Source organism: Spermophilus citellus (genome assembly GCF_964194105.1).
Source record: "Spermophilus citellus genome assembly, chromosome: 6".
In the NCBI taxonomy this organism is placed as follows: domain Eukaryota; kingdom Metazoa; phylum Chordata; class Mammalia; order Rodentia; family Sciuridae; genus Spermophilus; species Spermophilus citellus.
In genome coordinates, this window is record NC_138187.1 from 66,381,558 (window position 1) to 66,396,114 (window position 14,557).

Consider the following 14,557-nt stretch of genomic DNA (forward strand, 5'->3'; position numbering starts at 1 on the left):
AGATGAGGTAGGATCCTCTCCTATGGGCCTCTGAGTGAGTTGGCCTTGCCAATTGATTTCAGATTTCTAGCCTCCAAAACTGTAAGAAAAAGTTCTGTTGTTTAAAGCCTCTCTACTTGTGGTACTTAGTTATGGCAGAGATCTAGAAAACTAATACCATCTCTCACTTATACTGAAATATGCCATGTCTTCAACCTGCTATTTGCAATTTTAACACAGATGGAAGTCTAAGTAAGATTTAGCTCTCCTCTTATTTCTACTTAAAGAAAAACAATAACGAGGGGTGGGACTGAGATAACCAAAAAGTACAATGTTTCAATCTAATATAGGCAGCTTCTATTCAGCACTAGCCGATGACTACCACATGGAAATACAGGACTAAAGTTGCCAGATCTTCTAGTTTGCATGAGAATCCAGCAGCCATGATTTTGTGCATTAAATTTTTTGACAAAAATTAGTTACTAATTAAAAATATTAATACTTAATGACTGGTATATTAAAAAATATTGTGCTGGTCAAACAAATCACATTTACAGACCAAATCTGGCCACTGGTCGAGGATTTTACAATCTCTACTTTGTCCATTTTCTTTGCTTTCTATGTCTACTTCCCTTGCATTTTATTTCACATGGCCCTAACTGGACCCATCCATCCACCAGATTTAGCAAGCAGGCACAGCACTGGTATCGGAAACCATGTTGAAGTCAATACCTTAAGACCAGAAAACCCTCTATGCAATGTACTGATTCCAAGATGTACTGATGCAGGGGAGTCACATATACTTAAGAACCTAAGACTGCGTGGGTACACACTTGTGGATCCACATCTTAAGTTTTATTAAAACTGTTCCTCTGTTCTGTCAGCTGATAGCCAATGTCAAAGAATTTTGATTTGAGTAAGGGTTTTGTGTAACCCAACGAAATGACCTATGGCATCATTCATAGTAATGCCCTTACAATTTAATGAGTTCTTCCAAATCCTTATCTCTTACATATATACTTGAAGGAGTCACAAGTGGATTACAATAGCTCATAATTGTCATTCAATGTGCACCAATCTGTAATGTATAAGTTTTCAGAAACTGGGGGGATTTTTTTTTTTGCCATATTTGGGATTAAATTCAGGTGTTCTACCATTGAGCAACATAGTCCCAGCTCATTTTAAAACTTTTTATGATTCTGAGGCAGGATCTTACTAAATTGCCAAGTCTGGTCTCAAATATGTAATCCTCCTGCCTAAGCCTCCTAAGTAGCTGGGATTGCAAGTACACACTACCAAGCCTGGCAATGGAAACATTTTTGAAAAGCAGTTCTGTGAAAACAGTTTTACAAAATGTGACTTTTTTTCTTCAGGTTGTTCTAAAATCTCAGAAATATGGGGAAAAATGTTCTGAGAATGTTAACATCAATAAGTCACGTTGCCTAACAATCCTCATTGGCAATGAGCATCTACTGGGGGTCAAACCTAGTTAATATAGCATAGAAACTAAGATTGCTCCTGGCAAGTGAAAGGAAGAACGCATACACTGCCAGGACACTCTCAGCTACATTGAGATATTAAATGGACAGTGATGAAGTTTGGCACACCACAGTGTTTGGGACTTGCAAAATTGATGAACATTATTTTTGGAAAATTTATAGCAATACAAAGAAATGAAAAACCACAAAGTCGGTCCAAGTCATCTCATTTAATGTTTGTTCTGTTTATTTGCTTGAATTAAGAATTTATCACACTTCCACTGGTTTTTATGTGTATAAAATCATACTGAATCTCACTAGCTTATTTTTCTCACAACAAGCCAAAATGGTCAGTAAAGTGAGTGTTAACTCATATGATGAAAAGGAACCTGATTCTCTGAAGCATTAAATAATTTGTTTCAGGGTTATTAGTGACGAGGGTGAGGCTTGTATTCAAATCTTCTCATTCTGCGTTCAATGATTTCTCCCACAAATAAAAGTCATGAAAACTTACAAGACTAGGCTCTTTCCACAGAAAGCCAGACTTGACTTTGGGCTCAGGTAAGTTTTTTAAACTTCTCTAAATCCCAATTTCCTCATTTGTGAAATGAAATTAGAATGACAAAATATATGTAAAGAATATGGAATAGAGTGAGCACTTGATTTTTATTTTAAATGTTAGTTGCCTTCTCTTTCCTCTCTTCTACCAAATCTATCAACTCTAAGCAAACCATCCATTCTCTGTTTAAACATTTGGGTGATGAGTGAAAACTACATATCTATTACAAAAGTAACTCAAAGGGTATAAAGATATTGATAAAACAATAATAAATTCATTGTTAAGGCAAAAAAGATCAAAGAAATTGTTGAATATATTATTATAGAATAACTGAGAAAGTAGTTATTTTTTAAAAATTCATGATGATGAGTCTTTTTTAGAGGGAGGTGGGTCACGTCAAAACTTCAGGCTTTGAACTTATTCTCTGCTATCTAATGAATATGGCTAATTATCTTCAAATAAAAAATTCAAACACATCAAAGAGATACGAAATGTTTTTAACCTATGGTGTGGTTTGAGTTTGTACACCTTAGGAGCTATCTTGTGCCACTTGGGTCAGAAGCAAAAGAATTTCCAGGGTCATCTGGCTGATCAGTGCCGCAAAAGAACTGAAATTCTGACTCCACTGAAGATTCCATTCTGCTGATTCAGTTATCCCTCTGGATCAGGAGGAGTTGGAGGCACTTACAGGTAGATAATAGCAGGGGATGGAACTAATGGGAGTCCATGGGCTGCTTGCTCTCGTTACAAAAGTGGGCAGAGAAAGAATTGTAAGCTTAGAATGTGGATTGGTGTTTTAGTCAGGGGCCTCACATAATCTGCCAACAGAAAACTAAGCAATTATCAAATTTAATACTAAAAATATTAAAATGCATAGGATGATTGAGAACATTTCTTCAAATTTCAACTTAATGCTAGGGAACTGTGAGCCAACAACTACCTTATATATGTGACTCTGATTCTTGGCACAATCCTGCAGGACTGGGGTTGTGTTACTGCATATATGGGAGGTTACTGATTGTTTTATAATGACCATGTTGAAGGTCATATTCCTCATACACATAATTTCACTTACTATTATGAATTAGACATGTACCTGAGTAGACAATGATCTCTTTCCATTAATTGCAAAGTGGCTGAAATTACTGTTTAAGTTGCCAGGTCATAAAAGAAAAAAGATCAAATTAATAAGGGTGAAGTTGTATAATCAGTTTATAAAACAAATCATGCTGAGGTCAAGGCTGACATCACCAACTCCCACACATCTAACTATACTTAAAAATGTGACTCTTCTCTTTTTTCTCATAACCATTGTTCTACTTCAAGCTTTTCCTTATTTTTCTTCCATTCACATATAGTTGAGGAATCATTTATCTTGGCAAGGACCAAATTGATCATGTCACCCACCTCAGAAACCTCTAAAGGCTTCCTACTGCTTGAGGGACAGAGGCCCAACTCCTCAGCAGGGGATTCATAGCTCTCCTAAATTTGGCCCATCCTTCTAATTCAGGGGTTTTCAACCTTGGCTGAATATCAGAACCACTAGGGGAGCTTTAAAAATAAACAGGCTTATGCCCCATGCCCCAGAAATTCTATTTAATAGTTCTGGGGAAGATCCAGGGACTTGTAGCTTTAAAAATAGATGGATGACTGTTAGGTTCTGCCAGGGCTGAACCACTGATCTAATTTTCCCACTTATTATTTCACCCAATATGAACTAACTCTTGTGCTTCAGTCATTAATGACTGTTGTTTATGTCTTCAATCCTCTCTGCATGCTGTTAATCCAACATGGAATAGCATTTCCTTTCTAGCTCTTTATTTATATCTTCACCATTCTTCTAAAACTAAGTGAAATCCCACCACTATTTTTAGAACCACAGAGAATCTTAATGACACTGCAATTCTGATAATCCTCAGAGCATTTATTATCTTTCTGAAGTATTTTATGGCAATTAATAACATTGTTTTTACTATGAATATTTCTTTAATATTTTGCTCCTTGTATTTCAGGCCCCTGAGGGAAGGCAAACTTTTCACAACATCTTTTGTTTCCACTTCCTAGCCCCTAGCATTAGCAGCAGCATTAAGCATAAAGTAGATACTCGGGGCTCAATACTTATGATGACTGAATAATTAAGTTCTCTGAAATTTATGAAGTGTTTTTTTCTTGCAGCCTGACAACCTAAACTGTCAACCTCAAGGGTTGTTTATGCATACAGTGACATGTTTTGTCACTAGAGGCATCATTATACCCATGTAGAAAAGATAATCACTTGTTCACAAAAACTGATTTGATGTCAAATTTAGGGGTGATACTTATAAATATATTTTTCCTTATAGACAGAAGTTATATTTTTTCACATTTATATACTTTCTATGTTTATATATTTTCTATGTATATGCAATCTGTTGTTTGTGGAAGAGCAGAAAGTGGTATGTAGTAAAAGAACTACTGATCTATCAAAAACTTACAAAAGACCCACCAAAGTGAAAGGCCAGCTGAAGCCCCACCTAACTCACTATGGGGAAGTTCAGAAGAGCAAGTGTTCTTTTCCTCTCAACTTAGATGACATAAAGGTATTAGTAAACTGTAGGTAAATGTCTATAATGCAAATACTGAAAACTAAAAAGCTATTGGTGGAAGGGTATCTAATATGAATAACTACCGAAGCTCTGGCTCAGCCCAGCAGGTTCATGTCCTGTTTCTAGTTCATGGGACACATACTTCCATATCCAGAACAAAACAAAACATCATTGTACATGGAGTCTACCTGTAATTGAAGTAACATTGGTACTTATGAGTTAAACAGTCTTGGGAGAGTTGGCTGAGAATCAAACCAATATTTATAGTACTGTTTTGTGGAAAAATGCTTTCTGCATTCTAAACAATAGAATTAAGATATGAACTTCTGGAATACAGCTTATTCTTAGGTTGGAGAATGACTGTATCTTATTAAGGGCAGCCAGGAGTGGATTACAAGAATGAAAATTGGCATTATCATGGATAGTACATATCTATAGGATGAAAGAGGGCATGATGGGAAGAAAGCCAAGCACATTCTTAATTTTTTAAGCAAATATTTACTGAGCACCATTAAAGGCTATCCTGAGTACTGTGGGAGACAAAATTCATCAGACATGATCTTTTACTTTATACAGCCTTACAACCTAGGATGGGAGCTATGACAGACACAAATAAAGCTGCTGTTAATAGTGATAAAAACAAAACAATAGATGCAGTCAGCAGAAAGATGGAAAGAGTTAGTATTTCTAACTGGAGTAACCTAAGAAGACTTCATGGAGAGATTTGTAGAAGATTTTAAGATGCAAAGGAAATAGTGAAAGCAGAAAATCATAGGTAGGAAAAATAGAACAATTTAAGGACAAAGAAGGACATGTGAGTTTAGAGAATAGGAGACTCCAGTTGGCTCAACTGAGGGATGTTTCAGGAGCATGGTAGGGGGCTTTGAATGCCAGGAAAAGGAACTGAATTATTAAAGTGATTCTATATGCAGATTTATGCAGAATACAAGATGGAGGAAGAGAATGAATACAGAAAGATCATGAAGAGATGATTTTAAAAGTTGAGGTTGGTTAAGATAATCTTTCAAGCGAAGTTTTTGACCAAATAAACATTTAAGGTTCATGTGCTAGCTGGTTAATAAATTACTTCCTTTTACAATAATGTAGAAATCATTAAGAAAAACTGTATGAAAACTTAAAAAATAAAAACCAAAATATTAGCTTCAAAAGAAAAACCATTTTAAAAGCACCGTTTAGCATATGGTTAAGACTTTATGACTAGAACTTGCTACAAATACAAGAATAATTGAGGTGGCAGTCTCCCTTTAAAAATAATACAATGTGTTTAAACATTATATTTTTAAAAGCATATAAAATGTAATATGAAATTGTTATTCCACTATTGTCAAACACCACTTATTCAATATACAAGATCACTATAAGATATTCCATAAAATTTTATTATTAAGGAAGCATCAAAGGTAGTAGACTTAATTGTTTGTTTTTAAATCTTTTCTCTTTTTAAAACAATTTTTTTTAATTGCAGATGAACACAACACCTTTGTTTATTTAATTTTATGTGGTGCTGAGGATAGAACCCAGTATATCACACATGTAGGCAAGCGCTCTACTGCTGAGCTACAACCCAATCCCTTGTTTTTAAAATCTTGAGCTACTGCTAAGATAGATGTGAGCCAACTTACTTGAGTGATTTGACTTAGCAAACGTCTTCCAACTTCAAAACTTCAGTATTACATGACACACAGCATTCATCTTTATATGAAAACAAATGAAATGGAAATAATGAAATTAAAAGGATATGTTGCTTATAGAAACCAATTAGATGATTACACCTGAAAGACCATAAAAGAATTATATGAAATACCTTAAAACATATTACTTATACTATGCATAATTTAAAAACCTAAAATAAAAATCTTGAGCTGTGCTCAGAGACTTCTAAAATAGAAGATACAATATTCCCCTTCACATATTTTATGTCAATCTCCTAAAAATTGGGGAAAATATTATTAGATATTTAAGCCTGATTTACACTGAATTATTTAAAATTTAGCCAATATTTGAGCCCCCCTCAGTATTACAGTCAGCAAAAAGATACTAAAGTAAGGGAGAGACAGCTCCTATTCTCAAGCAACTCATAAACCTCCAGAGAAGACTAATATGAATAACTCCAAATCAAAACAGACTTAGTGCTACAAATGATACAAGGCACTATGGAACTTTGGAGAGAGTTTATTACTACAGGAAAAATGTGGGAAGGCTCTGCATTCTGGACTGAATATCAACAGAGAGACTGTTAAAAGACAGATAAGGACTAGAATTTTGAGTTGAAGCCAAGTCATATTGTGGAAGGTTAAATACTAGATTCAGCACATGTGGCTTCAGTAGAGGGCTGGAGATGGAGCTTGACGAGAGAGTGCTTGTCCAGCATGCACAAAGCCCTGGGAATAATCCCCAGTACCGCACAAAAAAAGCACATTCAGTAGAAAATACATTCAAATTTGTATTTTAAACATATGGCTTTTGTTTTAGAGTATGAGTTACTGTGAGAAGACTCAACAGGTAGTGGATTCAAGGCTTACATACAAGTCAAACTACATACTGCATATGAGGTACACATAGACATTTATTTTACTACAGGCAGTGAGATCTTTTGCTACTGCAATGGTCAAGATAAAAACAAAATATAATTTAAAAAAAGGACAACTGTCGCAATGGAATTAAGTGTTGAAAATCCACTGAAGAAGTGCTTCAAAGTGAGAACCAGAATAACCATCCAATCAATTATGCAAAACTAAGAACTGGAACAATCAACAACCTACAGTTATACTGTTACTAACACAGACTGTCTTCAGCTATAATGGATCTTTCTTTTATGCGTTGTTTGTATCAATCACAGTCTTAGGAAATCAACCAATCCAACAACTCATTTCATTTCTGATATCCTATCCTAGAATTTCAGAGACCACCTATAATAAAGAAAAATACTACACTCATTTCCTCTCTTTGAGGTACCACTTCAGAATCAACTGTATGGTATCTCTGACTGCATTAACTCAATGCAATAGTTTGGTCATCTCCTAAATGATCTATTTATTTGAGGAGGGGCCTGCCACAAAAGATTGATAGCAATCAGTGAAGTCACAGAAGAACAAAAGAAAGGAATGCACTGTCCTGCCTCTTTAGGGAAGAAAGACCAAGAAAAACTTACCACATATTGGTAAACTTAGAAAGATTTTTCTAAAAGGCAGTAAAGGAGAATAAAAATTCTATTAGTTGGGAGATTTAAAAGTGGGGAAGAGAGAAGTGGAATTATAACTAATTAAGTTTGCTCTTCTAAGAAGTCCAGTATAGTCTGAAAATGAAGCTGAAGAAAATGAACTTGAGTTTTAGTTGTTATTATTGGGTTTTTTAATTCATTTTTAATGCTAGTAAATGGAAAAAAATGGAAAGGAAGAGTGATATATATGGGGCAAAATCAAGAAAAGACAAGAACTCTTCTAGTTCATGTTAAAGAGGAGAAAGTTCTTTACGATTAGAATGAAAGCAAAAGAAGGAAGATTGATAAAAATTTTGTGTATTAGGGAATAAAGCTGAAGAATCTCAGATCCAATGGCAAAGCCATCTAAGGAGGGAGAGAGTGGAAGGCAGAAAGAGGGAATGAAAGGGAAGACAGACTACGGAACATTATAAGAATGAAGGAATATTTGAATTTGAGAGAAGAACAGTTTAGTTGTCAGAGTAAAGGAGAAAATAAAAGAAGGGTTTTCAGTATTTAAAATTTTAGAATGACTTTGGTTGATAATGAAGTTAAAAAAATCAGTTCTGCTGGTGGCGTATGCCTGGAATCTTAGCAACTCAGGAGGATGAGGCAGGAAGACTGCAAGTTTGACCCAAGCCTTGGCAACTTAGTGAGCCCTGAAGCAACTTAGCAAAATTCTGTACCAAAATAAAAACAAAAAGGGCTGGGGATATGACTCAATCCCTGGCACCAACAATAACAACAAGAAAGTTTTTAGCATTAGAAACTCAAATTCATGAATTTAGAGAAATATTTTAATCACATGGTGTGGAGTATAGATGATCATAGTACTGACATCATCGAGGAAGTTGGAGCTGTATCTTCGAAGTCAACCAATAAAAGGAATTAGGAAGAGGAGGCAGTAATGGAAGATTTATAAGACAAGCAACTGATAAATAAAGGAGGCACACAGATTCCTAAGTGGACCCTGGGAACAAAGGAGCACATCAACCCTCCTTTAAAATCTAGAATTTTGTGGAGAACAGGAAAATGGTGGAGTAGAGAAGTGTGCTGACCAAGCTGCTCCATGGCATGAGACCAAGAAAGTAGATGAGTAACTTCTCAGTGAAGTGAGTGAAAGAGGGTCTTTATTGGGATTTAACTCTGTACTCTCAGAACAGCTTGAGGACTCAGATGTTTAGGTCTAATAAAATAAAAGAAGAAAAGTCACCACCAGTGCTGGCAGCTGCTAGACCTGATCCACTGTGGAGAAAAGGAACAGGGGGACTAAGAAAACCTGCATCTAAGATGACACCATGGCACTATGGTGTGTCTTGGTACAGAGAAATCAGAGATTAAGGACACTGCCTGACTGATCCAGAGGGTGGAAAACATGCCACACATGATGGCTGTGGCATGTTCCTACCATGCTACAGTGGCGGGCGGCTGTGGGAGTCTGGACCTGTGTGCTTGAGCTAGGTCCCCAAACCATACCTGGCAGATGCCCACCACACAGCTCATAGTGTGCCTAGGAAACCAGAGAAATTCAGGCATGGAGGGTGTTTGATGCAGGAGAATACAGGTGGCAGAGAGGGCGAAAGACTGGCTCTCTACCTCACATGTGGAACCCAGGGGAGACTCCTGGGGTGCAGTATCTCAGTGTGAACTGGCAGTTGCAAGGCCCTGTAAGTGCGCAAAATCTTCACACCAATCGCCATTCAAGAAAGCACCTGGGGCTTTCAGGAGCTGCGCCTAGGGGATCTTGACAGCAACCTTACCCTGACAGTGGGGCAGACAACACTCTCCAACCTGTGCCACCTCACACTGTGGAGAAGGGAAACTCGGAATTTTTTAACTCTAACTGGCAGCTTGATGAGCTACACAAAAGGAGGAAGGTCTTGGCAAGGGCCACTACTCTTGTGTGAGCTAATCACCTCAAAACAAACAAACAAAAAAACCCAGAAAGAAAGAGTTACTTTTCATGACTGACTTTTGGGGGCTAGGGTTTTTGATTAGTATTTTTTTTTGTATTGTTTTTCACTTGTCTATTTTTATTGGTTCTCTTTCTTTTCTTTTGCTAACAGAAAAATTCTATTGTTTTCTCTCTCAGTCTTCCTTTAAATTTTTACTTCTGCTTTCTCTCAAATCCTTCTCAATATCAAGGATCATGTAAACAACAACACAATAATATTGGGTAACACACCTCCCTAATCACTGGATAGCTCTTCCAATCAAAAAATAATGAAGTTACAGAACTAAAAAAATACAATTAACAATCTAGATTTATCAGACATAAATATAATATTTCATCCATGAATGACCACATACACTTTCTGCTCATCAGCACACAGATCATTTTCTTAAATAGGCCATATCTAAAGCCACAAAGCAACTCTTAACAAATAAAAAAAAATAGAGATAATACCACTTGCATTCTATCAGATAATAACGGAATGAAATTAGAAGTCAACAATAAGATAAAAAAATAAAAGCTACTCTAACACCTGGAGAATAAATGATACACTATTAAATGATGAATGCAAAGCAGAAGAAATCAAGGGTAAAATTAAAAAAAACACTTAAGAGATAAATGAGAATAGTGATGCAATATATCAAAATCTCTGGCACACTATGAGGGCAGTTCTAAGAAGAAAATTCATAGCATTAAGCCCATTCATTTAAAAGAATAGAAAGATACCAACTAAATAATCTAACATTAAATTTCATGGCCCTAGAAAAAGAAGAACAAATCAACACCAAAAGCGCAATGCAGGAATAATTAAAATCAGAGCCAAAAATCAATGAAAAAAATCAATGAAACAAAAAGTTGATTCTTTGAAAAAATAAATAAGACTGATAAACTCTTAGCTAAGCTAACCAAAATAAAGAGGGAAAACTCAAATTATTATTAAAATTTGTGATGAAAAAGGAAATATCACCACAGACACTACTGAAATACCCAGGATAATCAAACTATTTTGAAAACTTAAACTCCAATAAATTAGAAAATCTTGAAGACGTTGACAAATTTCTAGAGACATATGACCTACCCAAACTGAACCAGGAGGACACAGAAAAATTATACAGAGTGATTTCAAGTAATGAAATTGAAGACCCTTTCAAAAGCCTACCAACAAAGAAAAGCCCAGGTCCTGATTCTCAGCCATGTTCTACCAGACTTTTAAAGAAGAACTAACACCAATCCTTCTCAAATTATTCCATGAAATAGAAAAGGAGGAAAACCTTTCAAAGTCATTCTATGAAGCTAGTACTACCCTGTACCAAAACCAGACAAAGACTCATCAAGGAAAAAAAAACTTTAGACCAATATCCCTGATGAATATAGATGCAAAAATTCTACATAAAATACAAGCACGTCACATACAAAAACTGCATTAAAAACATAATGCACCATGATCACATGAGTTTCATCTAAGCAATGTAAGATGAGTTCAACATACAGTAATGAATAAATACAATTCACCACATAAATAGACTTAAAAACAAGAATCACATGATTATCTCAATAGATACAGAAAAAGCATATGACAAAATATAGCATCCATTCATGTTTAAAACAATAGAAAAATAAGCGACAGTAGGAATATACCTCAACATTGTAAAAGCTATATGACAAACCCAAGTCCAACATCATTAGAATGATATTAAATACTGGAACAAGACAGGGATACCCTCTATCACCACTTCCATTCAGCACTGTCCTTGAAACACTAGCCAGAGAAATTAGCCAATAGAAAAAAATTAAAGGGATATAAATAAGAAAAGAAGAGCTCAAACTATCTGTTTGCCATGGACATGATTCTATATTTAGAAGACCAAAATAACTCCACCAGAAAACTTCTAGAACTTAAAAATGAATTCAGCAAAGTAGCAGAATACAAAATTAATACCCATAAGTCAATTGTATTCCCATATACAGATAATGAATCAGCTGAAAGAGAAATTAAGAAAACTATCCATTCACAATAGACAAAAAAGAAATAAAATACTTTGGAATAAATCTAACAAAAGAGGTGAAAGCCCTCTCCAATGAAAACTACAGTACACTAAAGAAAGAAACTGAAAAAGATCTTAGAAGATAGAAAAATCTCCCATGTTCTTGGAAAGGCAGAATTAATATTGTGAAAATGGCCCTACTACCAAAAGTGCTATACAAAATTAATGCAATTCCTAATAAAATTCCAATGATTTCTTTATAGAAATAGAAAAAGCAGTGGAATTCATTTGGAAAAAATAAGAGGCCCAAAATAACTAAAGCACTCCTTAACAAGAAAAGTGAAGCAGGAAGCATCACAGTAGCAGAACTTAAATTATACTACAGAGCTATAGTAACAAAACAGGATGGTATTGGCACCAAAACAATCATGAAGATAAATGGAATAGAAGAACAGAGACAAACCTACATAAATTATTGAATATTTGACAAAAGAGTCAAAATCATACACTGGAGAGAAGACAGCCTCTCAACAAATGGTGCTAGGAAAACTGGATATCATATGTTCGAATGAACTTCACCCTTATCTCTCACCCTGCATGGCATTCAACTCAAAGAGGATCAAAGACCTGGGTTATAGAATGAGAAACCTTGTACATACTAGAGAAAATGTAGGCCCAACACTCTAACATGTAGGCTTAGGGACCAACTTTCTCAACAAGACTCCTAAAGTGCAAGAAGTAAAATAAAAAAATCAATAAAAGGGATGTTATTAAGGTAAAAACTTCTTCACAGCAAAGAAAATAATCAAGAACGTGAACAGAAAGCCTACAGAATGGGAGACAATCTAGTCTCAGATAAGGCATTAATTTCCAGAACATACAAAAAACTCAAAAAGTGTAACATTTAAAAAAAGATAATTCAATCAATAAATGGCCAAAGGAACCAAACATATACTTCTCAAAAGAAGAAATATGAATAGTCAACAGATACATGAAAAAATGTTCAACATCTCTAGAAATTAGAGAAATGCAAATAAAACTAAACTTGAGATTCCATTTCACTCCAGTCAGAATGGCAACTATCAAGACACAAGTAAAATTAAATGTTGATGAGGACGTGGGGAACGGGGTACAGTCAAACATTGTTGGAGGGACTAAAAATTAATTGAACTACTATGGAAACCAATATGGAGATTCCTCAAAAAACTAGGAATGGGGGCTAGGGTTGTAGCTCAATGGTAGAGTACTTGCCTTGCATGTGTGAGGCCCTGGGTTCAATCACCAGCCCACACAAAAAAAATAATTAAATAAAAATAAAGATATCATGTCTATCTACAACTAAACAAACAAACAAACAAATAAAAAAACACCTAGGAATGGAACCATCATTTGACCCAGTTATCCTATGTGACACAGCCACATCATTGTTTATATCAGTTAATTCACAATAGCTAAGCTTAGCTAAGCTATGGAACCAACCTAGATGCCTATCAACAGATGAATGGATAAAGAATTTATGGAAATAAATTTATACACAACAGAATATTACTCAGTCATTATGAGATCCTTTTTTTTAGCTTTTTGAAAAGATTAGATCACTGCAGCATTTTAAAACTCTGTTTTTCTAAGTACTATATTAACTATGATCCAAAGGTTTGCTACTGACTCAATACAAAATGTTGCTAATTTGTGTTACAAGTAGTTACTTATGAATTGTTTAAAAGCATGTTGCTTATTCTGAAGAAAATTGGCGATTTTACAGTTATCTGTTATTCATTTTGAGTTTAATTCCACTGTGGAACATCTACCATAGGATTTCAACCCTTTGAAATTTATTAAGTCTTGCTTTTTGGCCCAGCATATGTTTTTTTTTTGTTGTTTTTTTTTTTTTAATTTGGGTAAAAATTCCACATCCGCCTGAAAAATGAGCATTATGCAGTTGTTGGAAGTAATGTTCTATAGAGCAATGGTCCAGGTGGTGCACACTCATAATCCCAGTGGCTTGGGGGGCTGAGACAGTAGGTTCTCGAGTTCAAAGCCAGCCTCAGCAATGATAAGGTGCTAAGCAACTCAGTGAGACCCTGTCTCTAAATAAAATACAAAATAGGGCTGAGTTCAATCCCTGGCTACATACCACCTCTGCCAAAATAAATAAATAAAAGCAATGGTTCAAGTTGGTTAATAGTATGATTAAACTATAGTGCAATCTTCCTATTTTTTTAATTGTTTATTTTAAACATGGCGGGGAAAAAACATTGATGAATTTTGTTAAATTGGTGATGAATCTGTCCATTTCTCCTGTTTGTTGTCAACTTTAGCTTTCTATATTTTGAAGTTATGTTATAAGGAACAAAAATATTTAGGATTTTGTTTCCTATTAAACTGACCTTTTTATCATTACAAAATCAACTTTTATTTCTCATTGTACATCTTGCCTTAAAGCCTACACTGATATTAATTAACATATCAGATTCTTTTAGTGTTTGCACAGTATACCTTTTCTTGTCTGTCCATATCCTGTTCTAGACATCTTATGTAAACTATAAACAGCTGGTCTTTGAGTTTAGTCTGAGAACATTTTTGTAAATTGGCACTTAGCCTATTTACATGTAATTAATCACTGATATTTACCATCACTGGCTTTCTACTCAACTGTTCTTTTGTCTTATTTTAACCCCCTCTTTTTAAATTAATTAACTTATTATTCCTTTTTTTCTCTTGTTACTTTAAAAAACATTTCTGTAATTTTTAAGCTATTATCTGACAGATTTTAAATAAACTTCTTTGACTTATTACA

At 34.9% G+C, this 14,557-nt stretch overlaps 1 protein-coding gene across 34 annotated transcripts in view; it reads right to left on the minus strand.

Moving 5' to 3' along the window:
* Window positions 1-14,557, minus strand: part of ZNF438 (zinc finger protein 438) — a 183,599-nt gene that overhangs the window by 99,898 nt on the left and 69,144 nt on the right. For 16 of the 34 annotated variants that reach the window (XM_081298823.1, XM_081298812.1, XM_081298822.1 and 13 more), the window contains 3 exons: window positions 6,245-6,314; window positions 4,685-4,789; window positions 3,113-3,161 (listed from right to left, as the gene is read on the minus strand). The exons of 11 other annotated variants lie outside the window; for them this stretch is intronic. The gene's annotated coding sequence lies outside the window, so the exon portion shown is untranslated. The remainder of the gene's footprint in view (window positions 1-3,112; window positions 3,162-4,684; window positions 4,790-6,244; window positions 6,315-14,557) is intronic. 7 more of the 34 variants (XM_081298808.1, XM_081298815.1, XM_081298804.1 and 4 more) reach the window with 4 other exon arrangements.